Below are 14145 nucleotides of genomic sequence, written 5' to 3'. Positions count from 1 at the left end.
AGTACAGACCCAGGGGTTGTGGTGTGCCAGCTGTCACTGCCACATCTGCAAAGGGTTGGGACCAAAAGGGTCACTGAGTGTCCTCTCTGCCCTGGGCTCTCACCACAAACCACTCTTCAACCACTTCACAGCCAAGGGAATATCATCTAAAAGAGATCCAGCTCTCCTCGGGATCTCAGCTGAGTGAGGAGAAAGGGGTTGCTTATCTACCAGCAGTGATAAAGCCTAAAGCACCGTGAAGGAGGAAAAACAACAACCCAAGAACCACCCTGGTACCTTTCCAGAGAGAAGGAAAAGGCTGTCCTTGCACCACTCAGTCCCTTAAAATCTCCCAGGTTTTGACTATGGTGATGGAAGCAGTGTGAGGTTCAAACATTTGGTGGGCACATCACCAAGCCCCATGGAAACACCTCTTCTTACTCAGCACATCCATCTGCTTCCTTCACCTCCACTTTTTTGGTTGCTTCTGTACTAGGAACAGCTTTACCCCTTCATGGCCTCACAGAGCATGTGGGGCATGGAGTTCTACCAGCTCAGGCCTCACAAGCCAAGCTCCTCACTGAGTGCTGACCACACAAACCTGGTGGCCCGGCCCTTCATCTCTCTGCCATCCAGATGAGAACATCACAAAGCTGCTCTTGATTTTAGAAAGGACACGAGCCAAACACAGCTCCACTCCCGCCGTGTCCCAGCCCCTCTGTCACAGAGTGACTTTGCTGAAATCAGGGGTGTCATCAGTGATGACAGCCAGGCTGGCACAAGTAGGAGGCAAGGAAAAGATCCCAGCAGGGAGGAAGATGTGACAGTGACACAGGCCTGGATGTGCAGCTTTTTCAGATCTCTGCAGTTCTGCTAACGCCAGTAAAACTGAAAAATTTACTTCAGAAATAATAGGAAGAATAAACCCCACATTCTTTTCACCCATAGGCTGATTAGATCCTGTCACCATGATATTTTCTGAAAAATCCCTTTGCCAGGATTTTTCTCCTGAGAAGCTGAGAAGCCTCACAAAATAAATATAAGCAATAATTATCTGATTGCTTTGGAATGTGGTCTGGGGGTTGTTTACCAACGGGGGCATCTTTGATTGGTTCCATGTGAATTGTTGTTAATTAATGACCAATCACCATCAGCTGTGTCAGACTGAGTAGTCAGTCACAAGCTTTCATTATCATTCTTGTTTAGCCTTCTGATGTATCTTTTTCTTTTGTATAGTTTTAGTATATAATTTCTTTTAATATCATAAAATAATAAATCAGCCTTCTGAAACATGGAGTCACAAATTCTCATCTCTCACCTCATCCTGGGGACTTCACAACACCTCAAGGTCTGATAGTGGAAAGGGTAAGTCTGGGCTTGTACAGCAGCCACCACTTTTATGCCACCACAAATATTTCAAAATTCTCTCACAGCAGCCAGAATTCCCAGTCTGTTGTAGCATCAACTTCACCTCCTGCTGCCCTCCCTGCTGCAGCAGCCGCAGGCATTGCATGGATGATGGACAAAGGTCAGCCCACATTTGCTTTAGTCATGTTTACCCTGTTCTGCTTTGCCTCTCTGGTCAAGCAAATATTTAATAAAACCAAGCTTATAGTGCAGAGTTTGCAGGGCTGGCTCTGCAGGGATAGGCAGGCTGGTCACGTAGGCTGTTAATAACCTTTATAATGATGGATAGAGCAGTGGTGGGATGAGCTCTCCCCCCACAACCATTCCTCCTTCAAAAGGGCCCATCCTTGAGGGAGCAGCAGAAGAGGAAAGCTGTCCCTGTTTGAGCCCTGTGTTCAGAAGCATCACGTGGCGACCCTGAACACCAGCTCCCGTCACTGATGAGTTATGATCCACCTTTCTAACAGGCACTGGTTTGATCAGGAGCTAGGCAGATCTAGGGAGAAATTATTCTTTTCAAGTACTAAAAAGGTACCTGTTTTACCCCTCTACTTTACTGTATTTTGCTCTGCAGAGTCAGCAGAGCTGCAGGGAAATGGGAACTGCTGCAATCTCAATGCTGATACTGAGCAGCCCCTCTGTCCAAAATTCATCACAGCACCTGCAAAAATGGGATAAAATCTGCCAATTCAAGCAAACAGCCAACACAAAATGAGAAGAGACAGGCTCCAGACAGAAATTCTTCGAGGTCCATGCAGGTGAGAATTGATTTGAGGTCACACTATCACTCGCAGAGGAAAGGAATGATGAGAACCTTGCTAGATCCCTTCCAACCCAAACCCTTCTGCGATCCCTGCAGGAAAAGACAGCAAATTTGGTCTGGAAACCAGAGAGACTCCAGTGAGAAACTCCAGGAAGGAGTTACTGTATTTTGCTGTATTTTACTGTATTTTGCTCTGCAGAGTCAGCAGAGCTGCAGGGAAACGAGAACTGCTGCAATCCCAAGACTGATACCAAGCAGCCCCTCTGTCCAAAATTCATCACAGTACCAGGACACAGCACCTGCAAAAATGGGATAAAATCTGCCCACTAAAACAAACAGCCAACACAAAATGAGAAGAGACAGGCTCCAGACATAAATTCTTCTAGGCCCATCCAGGTGAGAATTGATTTGAGGTCAGGCTATCACTCACAGGAGAAAGGAGTGGTGAGGAGAACCTTGCTAGATCCCTTCCAACCCAAACCATCCTGTGAAAACACAGCAAATTTGATCTGGAGACCGGAGAGATTCCAGTGAGAAACTCCAGGAAGGCTTTATAGCAGGCAAGGATGCTTTCCAAAACACTGAACCTCACAGGGGAGGAAGTTCACCTGTTGAAGAAAGAGCACCAGCAGCCTGAGAGCACCAGGAGCAGCTTTTTGGGACAAAGCAGGGAGAGCCTGGGGCTGTTTTGCCATCTTCCAGCAGCCATCTGAGTGACCCTAGGAGCAGGATTTTCTCTCTGCTTGCTGCTGGCACTCTCTCCTCTCCCATCTGCTCGTGCTGTACCCTCTGTCCTGGAGCCCTAGTCAGTCCTGGAGCTTCATAATTTATAATTTGGCTTAATTAATAAATACCAGCTGAGGTCAGGGGCAAGGAGGCCTGGATGTTTAGCCTGCAGAATAGAGCAGGGTTTGTACAAGCCCTCAGAGGGTGCACCAAGGAGAAGGGAATTGTGGATGGGGTTTTTTTTCCCTGTGTCTGGATGGCAGGAATCACAGCAGCTGGGAAGGCAATAATCACTGCCATGGACATGCAGAGACTACAAGAGAGTAATTATGTTCTAAAAACAAAGCAAATAAACAAAAGGCCACAGCCAGCAAGGGCTGGACTTGGGCTCTGAGCTGGCTGTTTCCAAAATAAACCCAAAGTGCCTTTTCCACTGGGGATGTGGCCAGCAGGGATGCCATGAGCCACCACAGGGCTCCTGTGTGAGGCCAGGTCACCCCTCAACGTGGCTCCTGCCACATCTCCTCTCCATCAGCACACCCAAGGTCCCTGGGAAGATCACAGAGCAAATCCAGCTGTTTCACACAGCTGTTTCAGAGGTTTCACACCACTGTCTTGCCGGTAGAATCATGACTTTATAGCTTGCAAACAACACATTGCCCAGAAGGTGCCTTGAACTCCCAGAGTTTGGTTTAAATACTGGTTTCCCCCTGGAAAACAGCAAATTATGGTGCTACCCCACAGCCTGGTTACTTTTTCTTTTTGTTTTTATTGAGCATTTCCAGCAAAGGTTTGAGACCACTGAGTTAAAGGTTGCAGTTTGGCTCTCCCCAGGGATCTCCAGGACACAATCCCAAGATTCCAGAACGTGAAACTGTGTGGTAAATAGATGGGATTCTGGGCAAAAAACAGCTTGGGTGTGAAAGTGTCTCAGAGGAAGAAACACTCCAAATGTCTTTTAACTCTGATTATTAGATGGGAAATTTAGGGAATGATGAATACATCCTCGAAATGCAGCAGTGTGCAAGGGGACAAAGTCAAGGATGAGTTATGCCTGAGGAAGTAGGAATAAATCAGGAATAAAGAGGACACAAAGGACTGATCTGTCAACTGAGAGAGAGGGAAGGACTCGGGAGGAAGTGTACAGGGAGAGGGAAAAGAGAGAGCTGGGTTTTGACTGACAATCTCACAAAATCCATGGTCATGTCCCTATACTGGAGTCTGAGACAAATCCACCCCACTCCAGTGACAGCTCCTGAAAGGAACACAACACTGGGTGAACATAAGAGCATTTTACCACCAAAGGGGTATCAGGGACAGAGGTGATACAGAGACTCCATCCTCAGAGAGCATGAAAAGACACCTTGTTAGAAATCTACAGTTCTTGTAGAAACAATGGTGGACCTAAGACCTGATGGGCCTTGGTGAAAGGAATCTTCTCTCACCTATTGGTGATCTATGAACAGCACACTCTGGAGAAGCGTATCTATAAAAAAACCAAATATCTGTTAAACCCCCCTATATTTATATTTATATTTATTTATATTTATATTTATATTTATATTTATATTTATATTTATATTTATATTTATATTTATATTTATATTTATATTTATATTTATATTTATATTTATATTTATATTGTTTTAATATAATTTTTTACAGAAAGAGATAATAATTGTTTGAATCCTTCTCTCCAAGTTTCCCACAGCTTCTCACAGTTTCCCAGGAAAATCCTGGGAGAACCGTGTTTCTCTCTGCTCAGAGAACGTGTGATTACCACAGCATTTCCTCAGAGACACACACACGCAGCCCTCCTGCCATCAAAGGTGTCAGACAGAGCCACCTCACCAGGTCCCCTGCCACGGCCACGTGTGGCAGCAGGGACGCCACAAAGTCAGCAGGAAGAGCCTGGATACAGAAAGCCAATAGAAGCAATCCCACCCTGGGTCTAGCTCAGAGCAAAAAAATACATGTTAAAACTTGAATACAGCCAAAATGAGCTGAAAAACAGTGCTGGGAGGGAGGAAGGGAGGGTGGGAAAACTCAGCACATCCTCATGGATGGGGCCTGGCAGCACCCCAAAGTTCTGGCAGGGTGAGTTGCCCACCTGGCTGGGGGGAAGCCAGGAGCACCCAGGGCTCCTGGGCAGTGCCAGGGTGGTTAATGAAGCCCAGCTAATGAGGCAGCACGTTCCTGTGTTTGCTTTTCTAAAGCGCTGCTGAGTAGGCCCCAACGAGGGAGGAAATGATGAGGAGGACTCCATCTTATCAGAAGGCTAATTAATTACTTTATTATACTATAATATTCTATATTATATTACACTACATATAAACTGAATCTGTTAAACACTGAACTCTGCACACACTGCACAGAATCTCATGACTGTCCCAACAGTCCCAACACACACACACACACATCTGGCCCTGATAGGCCCTGATAGGCCAAAGAAACAAAACACCATCACTTTGAGTAAAAAATCTCCATATTCCATTCTACTTTTGCACAAACACAGGCACAGCAAATGATAAGAATATTCTTGAGAGGAATTGTGCCTTGCTTTTCTCTGTGAAGAGAAATGTGGGGCTACACACTCGGCCCTGACAGGCCAAGGAAACAAAACACCACAACTGGGGGTAAACCATCTCCATATTGCATTCTACTTTTGCACAAACACAGGCACAGCAAATGATAAGAATTGTTTTTCCTTTCTCTGAGGTTCAGAGAATGTGAATCTCAGAAATATTCTTGTGAAGTCGTGCTTTGCTTTTCTCTGTGAAGAGAAATGTGGCGACACTTTTCCCACACTCAGGCTTGTGAAAAATGCCGATCACTTGTTTTTAAATTTTAAAAGTTTAATAGTAATAAAATGGTTATAAAATAGTAATGTAATTAGAGTATGTTTTAATGTAATAAAAGTTTTGGACAATTTGGATTAGGACAATATGAGACAATAGAAACAAAGAGTTACGGATGTCCAGGTACCGTTTCTGGGCAAAATAAGCCCAAAAAAGGCCCCACATCAATAGAGGATTAACCCTTAAAAACAATAACCTGTTGCATATTCATACACCTCATACATGATGCATAAATTCCATTCAAACAAAGGATTCTGTCTGGTCAGTGTCAACTTCTTCCTCTGAATCCTAACTGCATCTTCAGAGCTGAGCAAGGTGGGAAGAAGTTAGTTTCTCCTGCTAATGGAGCAATAAATTCTCTTTCTCTGAAAGATTCAGGTGACCTGTGGCTGCTATCTCACTGCAAGCCCTCTCTTTAGAAAAAAAAAAAGTATCCTACATAGCATAGTTTCTACTTTAACATTTTTTCATAACCTAACACTATATTTAACACATACTTAAGAAAATTAATACAGCATAACTTTCAAACACAACACATACAACATTCATTTTAATATTGGTGAAAAGTCAATCATAAAATAGGCATTTTTCACAGGCTGTTCATGCCTGGGATGCAGGAGATGCTGATGAGGCAGACTCCAAGTGCTGGAGCCAGCACAGAGCAATTCAGCACCAAGTGCAGCTACACAATCCCTTTAATCTCATCTAAAGACTTTTGTTCATGGTTTTCTTTAATAAACACTGATTACCATGGACAGAAGCTTTTCTTTGGGAGCCAACATGGCAAGAAAAACCCACATAGGGACATTGTCAACAGCTTCCCCAACAAAGACTGGATTCTAACTTTGGCTAAATCCTTTCTCCCTGAACTTACAACCTGCCCAAGCTGAGGGCAAGTCTCACTTTGGGGACACCCCACAGCAGAGCAGCTTTACTTTGGAGCTCACCAAAAAGAACAGATCCCTGCAGGAGCTGCAGCTTGTCCCAAATAAAGGGATTTATTTCAGGAGCGGTTTGTTTGCAAGAGAATTAAAATACAGAGGCACAACACAGCCTTCCCTCATCACATAGATTATTTTTCTCAGGCACTCAGATGCTGCCCATCACCTTGTTACCTGTGTCTGTGCCAGAAGAGTATTAAATGATGGGATTAACACATGCCATGAGTGGGACTTTATTCCCTTTTTTCCCAGCTCTTCCCATGTGATAAAACTGCATGTGGATGTTGTTTCTGCCTGCATTCCAAATTTGGTTTTCTAGCAGCAAAAGCAGGTCAGAGCTGTGTTCCTCTGTGCTTGGGAGAGCAGAGGGGTTTGTAATGATTTCTCTGCTCCTCCAGGAATTTGCTACAGAGACTTGAATGAAAGGACACAAATATTCAGCGTCACAGAAACAAGAATGGAGTTTTGAGGTCATGGAAATAACCTACAAATCCAAAGAGTGGAGTTAAACTCTCTTTTCTGGAGCAGACAGGGATGTGAGTCGCCAGGGCTGGGTGTTATGGAACATCCAGAACTGGAAGGGACCCAACCTTCCAATGACGTGACACAGGTATTTCCCAGCCTCCTGAAAGTGTCCTGAGGACAAATCCATGGAAATGACTCCTTATCACAGTAACTGGAGGAATGTAAACCCCCCCAACAAACAAACTGGTGTAGCAAGAGCACCCAAGGTCACTGATTTCATGTCACAGCAGTGCCCAGCTTGGCTGGTCCCACATTTTGTGGGTGTGAGATCATAGAGGCACTGAGAAAAGGGAAATATTGCCAATGTCAGGTTGACTTCTGTCTCATTCCTGTCCCCAGCAAGGCCATCACACAGTGCTGGCACTCTGCTCTCCCCAGCACTAAGAGTTTCTCTGCTGTGTTTCACTGAGGTGCAGCTCTCAGTGTTAGCAGCACCAGGTTAGCAAAAATAAAATTAAAATTTTATGGACTATTCCTAATATTCAGGGTCAGCTTTGTGCTTTCCCAATTCCTGGTGCACATCCAGCCTTCTCCCTGTCAGGCCATGAGAAGCTGAAAAGTCCTGGAGTTCATTTAAACCCTATTTAACAGCGACTGTAAACCATCAGTGTGTTATCACCACAATTCTCACACCAAATCCAAAACACACCATCCCAGGAAGAAAATTAACTTTATTCCAGCAAAAACCAGGACAGCAATTCACTGGGAAGGAGACCCTGATGAGCTCTAGACACAAAGAGGAATAAACCCAGTCTGTGCCCCTAAAGGAGTGATGAATATTGAAAAGAAAATGAGCTGGGTTTCATCCCAGCAGGTCTCCCCTGCTCGTGTATCCATTCCAGCATTTTAGGACAGCCTTGAGGAAAATGGCATTTCCTTCCTCAGAAGCTCAGCTTATGCTCACACATTCCCTTTGAGGCTTTGGGGGCTCTGAAAAAACCCAGAAGAAATCAGAATATGCTGGGTTTGGTTCAGGTGGGAGCCCTAGCACAGGTGACCTGGCTTTCCCCGTGAATTTCCAGGCAGCTGTTCTGTTTCCTTGTTGGCTGAAGCTGTTTTAGCAGAGTTTATGCTGCTCTGGATGCCTGTGGGTGGATGTTTCCCCCTTCCTGGCAATTTTGGGAAGATCTGTGAGACACAAGTCTCCTGTGTCAGGCTGAATGCCCACAATTAGCACAGTGTGTATCCTCAGGAGCCAAATCTCACTGTTCTTCTGGCAGGGAGAGCCACTCTGCATTCACAGGGACTTGGTGGCCACTGGCTACTTCACTCTCCACATCTCTGTGAGACAAAACATGGGACTTCAAGGGAAAAAACCAAAACCTTGATCAGCTGGCTGTGGGAGCACTGAGATCTAAATTTGGAACAGGGGAAAACACTGGCAAAGAAGGCAGCAGAGAATCCCCAGCCTTCAAAGTCTGAGATTTTGCTATGTATTCAAAACACAGCTGGAGCAGAGTGCTCTGAGGGAAAAAGTAAAAGCAACAGGACTGGGAAAATCAGAGATGATAGCAGGATCAGGGAATCCCAGAATGGTTTGTTGCTGGAACCCTGGGTGCTGAGAATTTGAGATTTCTGTGCTGCAGGCACTGACCCCCAGGAGAACCCTGCACTGACCTGACGCCTGGAGAAGCTTCCAGAATGGAATGATGGAACTGGGACTGTGGGTGTGCAGTTTGAACAGGAGTGTGTGAGATCACAGGGTGGGAAACCCAGAGTTTAAGGGTTTAGAATGCAGTAATAGATATAAAGCAAGATGGAGGTTTTGGGGCAGTGCTGGTCCTTCTTCTTCACCTTCTTCTCCATGGGTTTGAGTGGTTTTGTGTAATTGGACAAAAACTTCCCCATTGTGGGCATGGATGGTTGGTTATTGGGTTAAAAGTGAAAGTAATTCAAGTTTCATTTCTTAATTGGACAGTCTATCCTTAAAAGGCCTTGTAGAGAGAGAGATGGGGCTCCATTTTTAGTTTGTTATTGAAGTGCTGTAAAACTCAGGGTTTGTGGGACTGTAACATAGATAAGAACTAATAAACATCTGAGTCCAACAATAAATACCAACTCACACATTTAACCTCAACTCTGGCAAAAAAAAAAAAAAAGAGAGATAAAAACTCAACATTTTGGGTTGGAAGGGACCTAAAAGAAATCTTGTTTCAGCCCTCTGACATGGGCAGGGACACCTTCCATAGACCAGGTTGCTCAGTGCCTGGATGGGGATGGGGAACAAGGTTTGGAAACCAAGCTTCAGAGGGATGCAGAGCAGTGGATTTGCTGCACAGGATCAGGCACTCTGCACACCAGAGGGGCATCAGTCAGCAGTGACCAGCATTTGCTGGCTCACAGCAAATGGGAACTCCTCCCAAACGAAGAGTTTACAAGGCCAGGCTGATGTGGTTAATGCAGGGCACAGCTGTGTGCTCCTGGAGAGCCAGGATCCCCCAGGGAATCACCATCAATCCTGCAACTGCTCCAAACCTCGCAGGAAATGGGCTGGACACCCAGCAGGAGTGGCAGCATCAAGGAAATGCTGTTAGCAGTGCTGTACTGCTGGCAGGCAGAGTCAGAGGTGTGATAATTTCTCTTCTGTGGCGCAGGGTTTGCAGCAGAGGCGAGAACAGAGTCCCTCTTTATGCTTTACTCAGCATAAAATCTCCTGCTTTCATTTATGGCAGGCCTCCAGCCCCTTTTGGAGCAGCAGCCACCAGCTCTGGATGAGGCCAGGGAAAAAGATCTGACACAGCAAATTCTTCATGCTCAGCTTCTCCTGTGAGTGGCTGCAGGGAGCAGATGGGCCAGCCCCATAAAACAGGGGTGCCTGGGCCATCCCAAATCCCAGCCAGATCTCCAGCCCAGCGCACCCCTGGGAAGCAGCATTTGCTGCTGGCATTTGCTCTCCCAACCCTAAAAACAAAGCTGCATTTCACTGCAACCATTAGCAGAATTTTGATATTGACAGGAGATTCTGAAAAAGAAACTTTCAGATACCTCCTTGTTTTATTTGCTCTGCACTTCCTAACTCTGACCAAATTCCTAAACGCTCCTGGGTGGGTTTTTAGGCACCCTGAACCTCCTGGGCAGACATGTGCTGCTCATTTTGTCACTCTGCCTTCTGCATGACAGCTCTTCCACCAACTGCTGCCTATCTTTCAGCCCTCCTGCAGGTCAGATGAGGTCAGGTGAATCTTTTTTTTCATCTTGTAGCACCCAGGGCAATTAGGTCCCAGTCTGGACGTTCAAAACTTGCACGTGTCAGCTGAAGTAATCTATTCCTGCTGCCTCCAAGGGCTTGGAAAGGGCTCTTTAAGGAGTGTCAGAAGGATAAAAAGTCCATATTTCTGCCCCAAAGCTCACCAAAATCCAGGCATCTTCTGCAGATATGAGATTGCTACAGAGCACGACCTCTCCTTCACAAATAATAGCACCAAATAGACATTTTAAAACTAATGCTAATTTCCTGCATGCTATTCTTGACTTTCCCTTACAAACCCCATAAAAACTGCATTACAATTGTTTATCATTTTAAACCATTCTGGCATAAGAGTACTTTTTGTGATGTTCAGAATGAACCAGGGCACAGCACAGCTGCTGCATCCAGAGCAAGAAACGCCCAAGATCAGACCAAACAAGATCTGCCCTCTTCAGACACTTCCCCTCAGAGCATTCTGGTTAAAAAAAAAAAACCTTAAAACTTCTGTCCCCACTTGACTTGGATGCTTTGAGGAGGCTGAAGGGCAGCTGAGCTGCTCCTGAGCCAAAAGGGAGGCGCAGGGACAGCACTGATGGAGAGCCCCACGTTTTCCAAGCAGAGACTTCCAGCTGAGACCCAATTTCCAGCCCAGCAGCAGCACTGGGGAAGGACTCTCTGTGCTGAGAGCTGTAATGAGGCACTGTGGACACAAGCCCTGATAAGCTGCAGCTTTGGGAGCATTTCAAGGGAAAAGAAAAAATAAAAAGCAGCCTGACATCTGTCCCACCACCGTGCTGTGATGTCCCAATTTACAGGTGGCACAGGAGGACCACAAAAGCAGAGAATCAGCTGCAAAACTCAATTCCTCCTTGCAGAAATAAAAGCGTGGATAAAGCATTATTAATTTGCTGTTAATTCTCTCTCCCAGTGACTTTGTGACAAGCCCAGCTACTGCCAACACATCCAAAGGCCAAAGGAAAGTTATTCTTAGAGGCCAGCCCGGCTGTTGCTGCAGGATAAATAATCCCAAATCATGCCTGAGAGTCCTGAGCTGCTGCTGAGCTGGACAGGACACCCATGGCCAGGATCAGAGGCAGGCAGGAGACAGAACAGAGCTCATGTGGGGTGAGGAGATCATCACACGCTCTGGTTGTTAACAGGCAGATTAGAGAGGAGCTGCTGTACACACAAACACACACAGACAGTGTTTGCAGGGACATACACAGCTCCATCCTGTACAGACACGTTTATTTTTGCACCAAAATGCTGCAATTCCCGTGCAGGGCACTGTGGGCATGCATAATTCCAGTGAGCATTAGCAGCAACACCTCCAGCTCAGCTTGTCTGACATGTTCTGTGCCAAGGCTCACTTTTAAGGTCCTCATTACTTTGACAGACCTGAACCACTCAGGGGACAATTTCCTGAGCTCAGTGTCTGCCTCAGGCTACCAGCTCTGTGGAAAGCTGCATTCAGAATGACTTGGGCAATGCTGAGAACTAAATTAGGGGGAAAAGTTTTTGCAAGTTACTGGTTTTAACTTTTTTATTTTCTATATTTGACCTCTGTTAGATTCTTCCCGCTGCCTCACTGAAAAGGTGGCAGGCTTTGGGGCAGGGAGGAAAAATCAGAATGCTCCTTCTCTTGGGGCTAAAAGTCTGTGCAAATTTGACCAAGTTGAGCCTCTAACAACACAAATATTGCAAGGAAAAGTTTTGACTTTTCCACTGCTCCTAGGATGGATCAGACAAACTTGAGCTTACCAAGAGAGGAGGAGAACTCGATCCTGATGAGAAACCTGGGCTAGTGGAAAGTGTCCCTGCCCACAATTATTGAAGTTATTGTGTTATTATTATTAATAGTTATTGAAATTATTGTGCTATTCAACATAAACCAGTCTGAGATTCTGTGACTTGCCCAAGGTCACGCAGAGCCAGCAAAGCAGAGACAAATCTTCATCCCACAGGTTGAATTCCCAGCTCAGTGCCACAGCAACAACTTTTATTTTGCAGAGCTGTAGGAGTGTGGTTTTTGTTGATAGAGTGATAAAATTATTTTTTTGTCTTTTTAAAAGGAAAGAAGTTTAGAAGTTGGTTTTTTTTATTAAATGAAAAACACTACATAGGACCCAGAGGACTTTAAATTTAAAGATAGTTAATTAAACAAAAACTAAAAAGTTTTGTTTAAGTGTGTTATAAGCTTCTAAGAGCTTATTAGACCTAACTCAAAAAAGTTACTATAACACAGAGCCGGGCATGCAGCACCAGGGAAACCTCCTTCACTGATGATTTTCTCTATTTAATTAGACAAAAACTAAAAAGTTTTCTTTAAGCAATCTAATAGAAAAATAAAAGAACACAAAAACTAATTTCTTTTGTAAAATGTTTTACTAAGAGAAAAAAGGTTTAGCACCTAGTTTAATTTTTCTGTTTGTTATTTTGCTTTTTATGAAACTTTTTTGTTTCTAACACTGCAACAAAAGCTATCTTGCTGATTTTTATGCCTCCATAGATAGCTGAGCTATCTTAAGTGTGTTATAAGCCTCTAAGAGCTTATTAGACCTAACTCAAAAAAGTTACTATAACACAGAGCCACGCAGCAGCACCAGGGGAAGCTCCTTCACCTCTGATTTTCTTTTTTCTTATCTCCTTTGGTGTTTGTATGAGGGATACACACCCAAAAGCGCTCACAGTGATAAATTCCCCTCAGTCCCCACCCATCCCCTGCCCCAGCACTTTCCCAGCATCAGCAGAATTTGCATCTCACACCCGAGTATCAGCGCTGGAGCCGCTTCAAATAGTTCAGTGGTCACCCTGCTGAGCTGTGGGATGCAGGGATGCATCCAGCACGTCCTGAAATGATACAGCAGAGCCCAGCTGCTGGCACCCAGCCTGGCAGGCCGGGGGGAGGAAGGGAGGAGGTGTCTGCTCCTGCTGCTCTGCTGCTAAAGCTTCCTGCAGCTCACCCCTGTGTTCGCCCACACTGACCAGCAATGAGAGGAGACACTGCCAGCACCTTCTGCTCCATGTGGGCAGCTTGCTGCTGCTGCTGCAAAAAGGCAAAATCTCCACTCTTCCTCCCATAAATATCTCCCCATGTCCACTCAGACACCGATGGGGGCTGCAGGTGCCCTGCACTTCACAGACCTGACCCTTCACCTGCATGGACTGTTCCTGATGCTATCAGCAGCCCCACAAATCACCCCACGTCACAGACATCTTCTATGAAAAATCCTTTCCTTAGCATTTTTCCTCCTGAGAAGCTGAGAGGCCTCAGGAACAAAATGTAAACAATGATTATCTGCTGCTGTGGAATGCAACAGGTGCATCTGGGATTGGCCCATGTTGGATGTTTGTAATTAATGGCCAATCACAGCCCAGCTGTGTAACCTTTTATATGATTCCTTCTTATTCTATTCTTAGCCAGCCTTCTGAGGAAATCCTTTCTTCTATTCTTTTAGCATAGTTTTAATATAATATATATCATATATTATGTATATATCATATATATATCATATAATATATATATCATATATATATAATATAATATATATCATATATATACATGATATGATATGATATAATATATATATAATAAATTAATAAATCAGCCTTCTGAATCAAGGAGTCAGATCCTCGTCTCTTCCCTCATCCTCAGACCCCTGTGAACACGGTCACAGCCCAGAGCAGCCACAGGGAGGGTGATGCAATTGTTTTAGCTGTTTGCACAGCCTCATCATTGCACATGCATCACCACAAAGC

At 45.0% G+C, this 14145-nt stretch overlaps 1 protein-coding gene across 1 annotated transcript in view; it reads right to left on the bottom strand.

Moving 5' to 3' along the window:
* PLXNA4 (plexin A4) overlaps positions 1-14145 on the bottom strand; it is a 510488-nt gene that overhangs the window by 476463 nt on the left and 19880 nt on the right. The gene's annotated exons all lie outside the window — the stretch shown is intronic.

The sequence above is a fragment of the Melospiza georgiana genome, chromosome 4, assembly GCF_028018845.1.
Source record: "Melospiza georgiana isolate bMelGeo1 chromosome 4, bMelGeo1.pri, whole genome shotgun sequence".
In the NCBI taxonomy this organism is placed as follows: Eukaryota; Metazoa; Chordata; class Aves; order Passeriformes; family Passerellidae; genus Melospiza; species Melospiza georgiana.
This window is presented reverse-complemented; position numbering and strand designations above follow the sequence as displayed.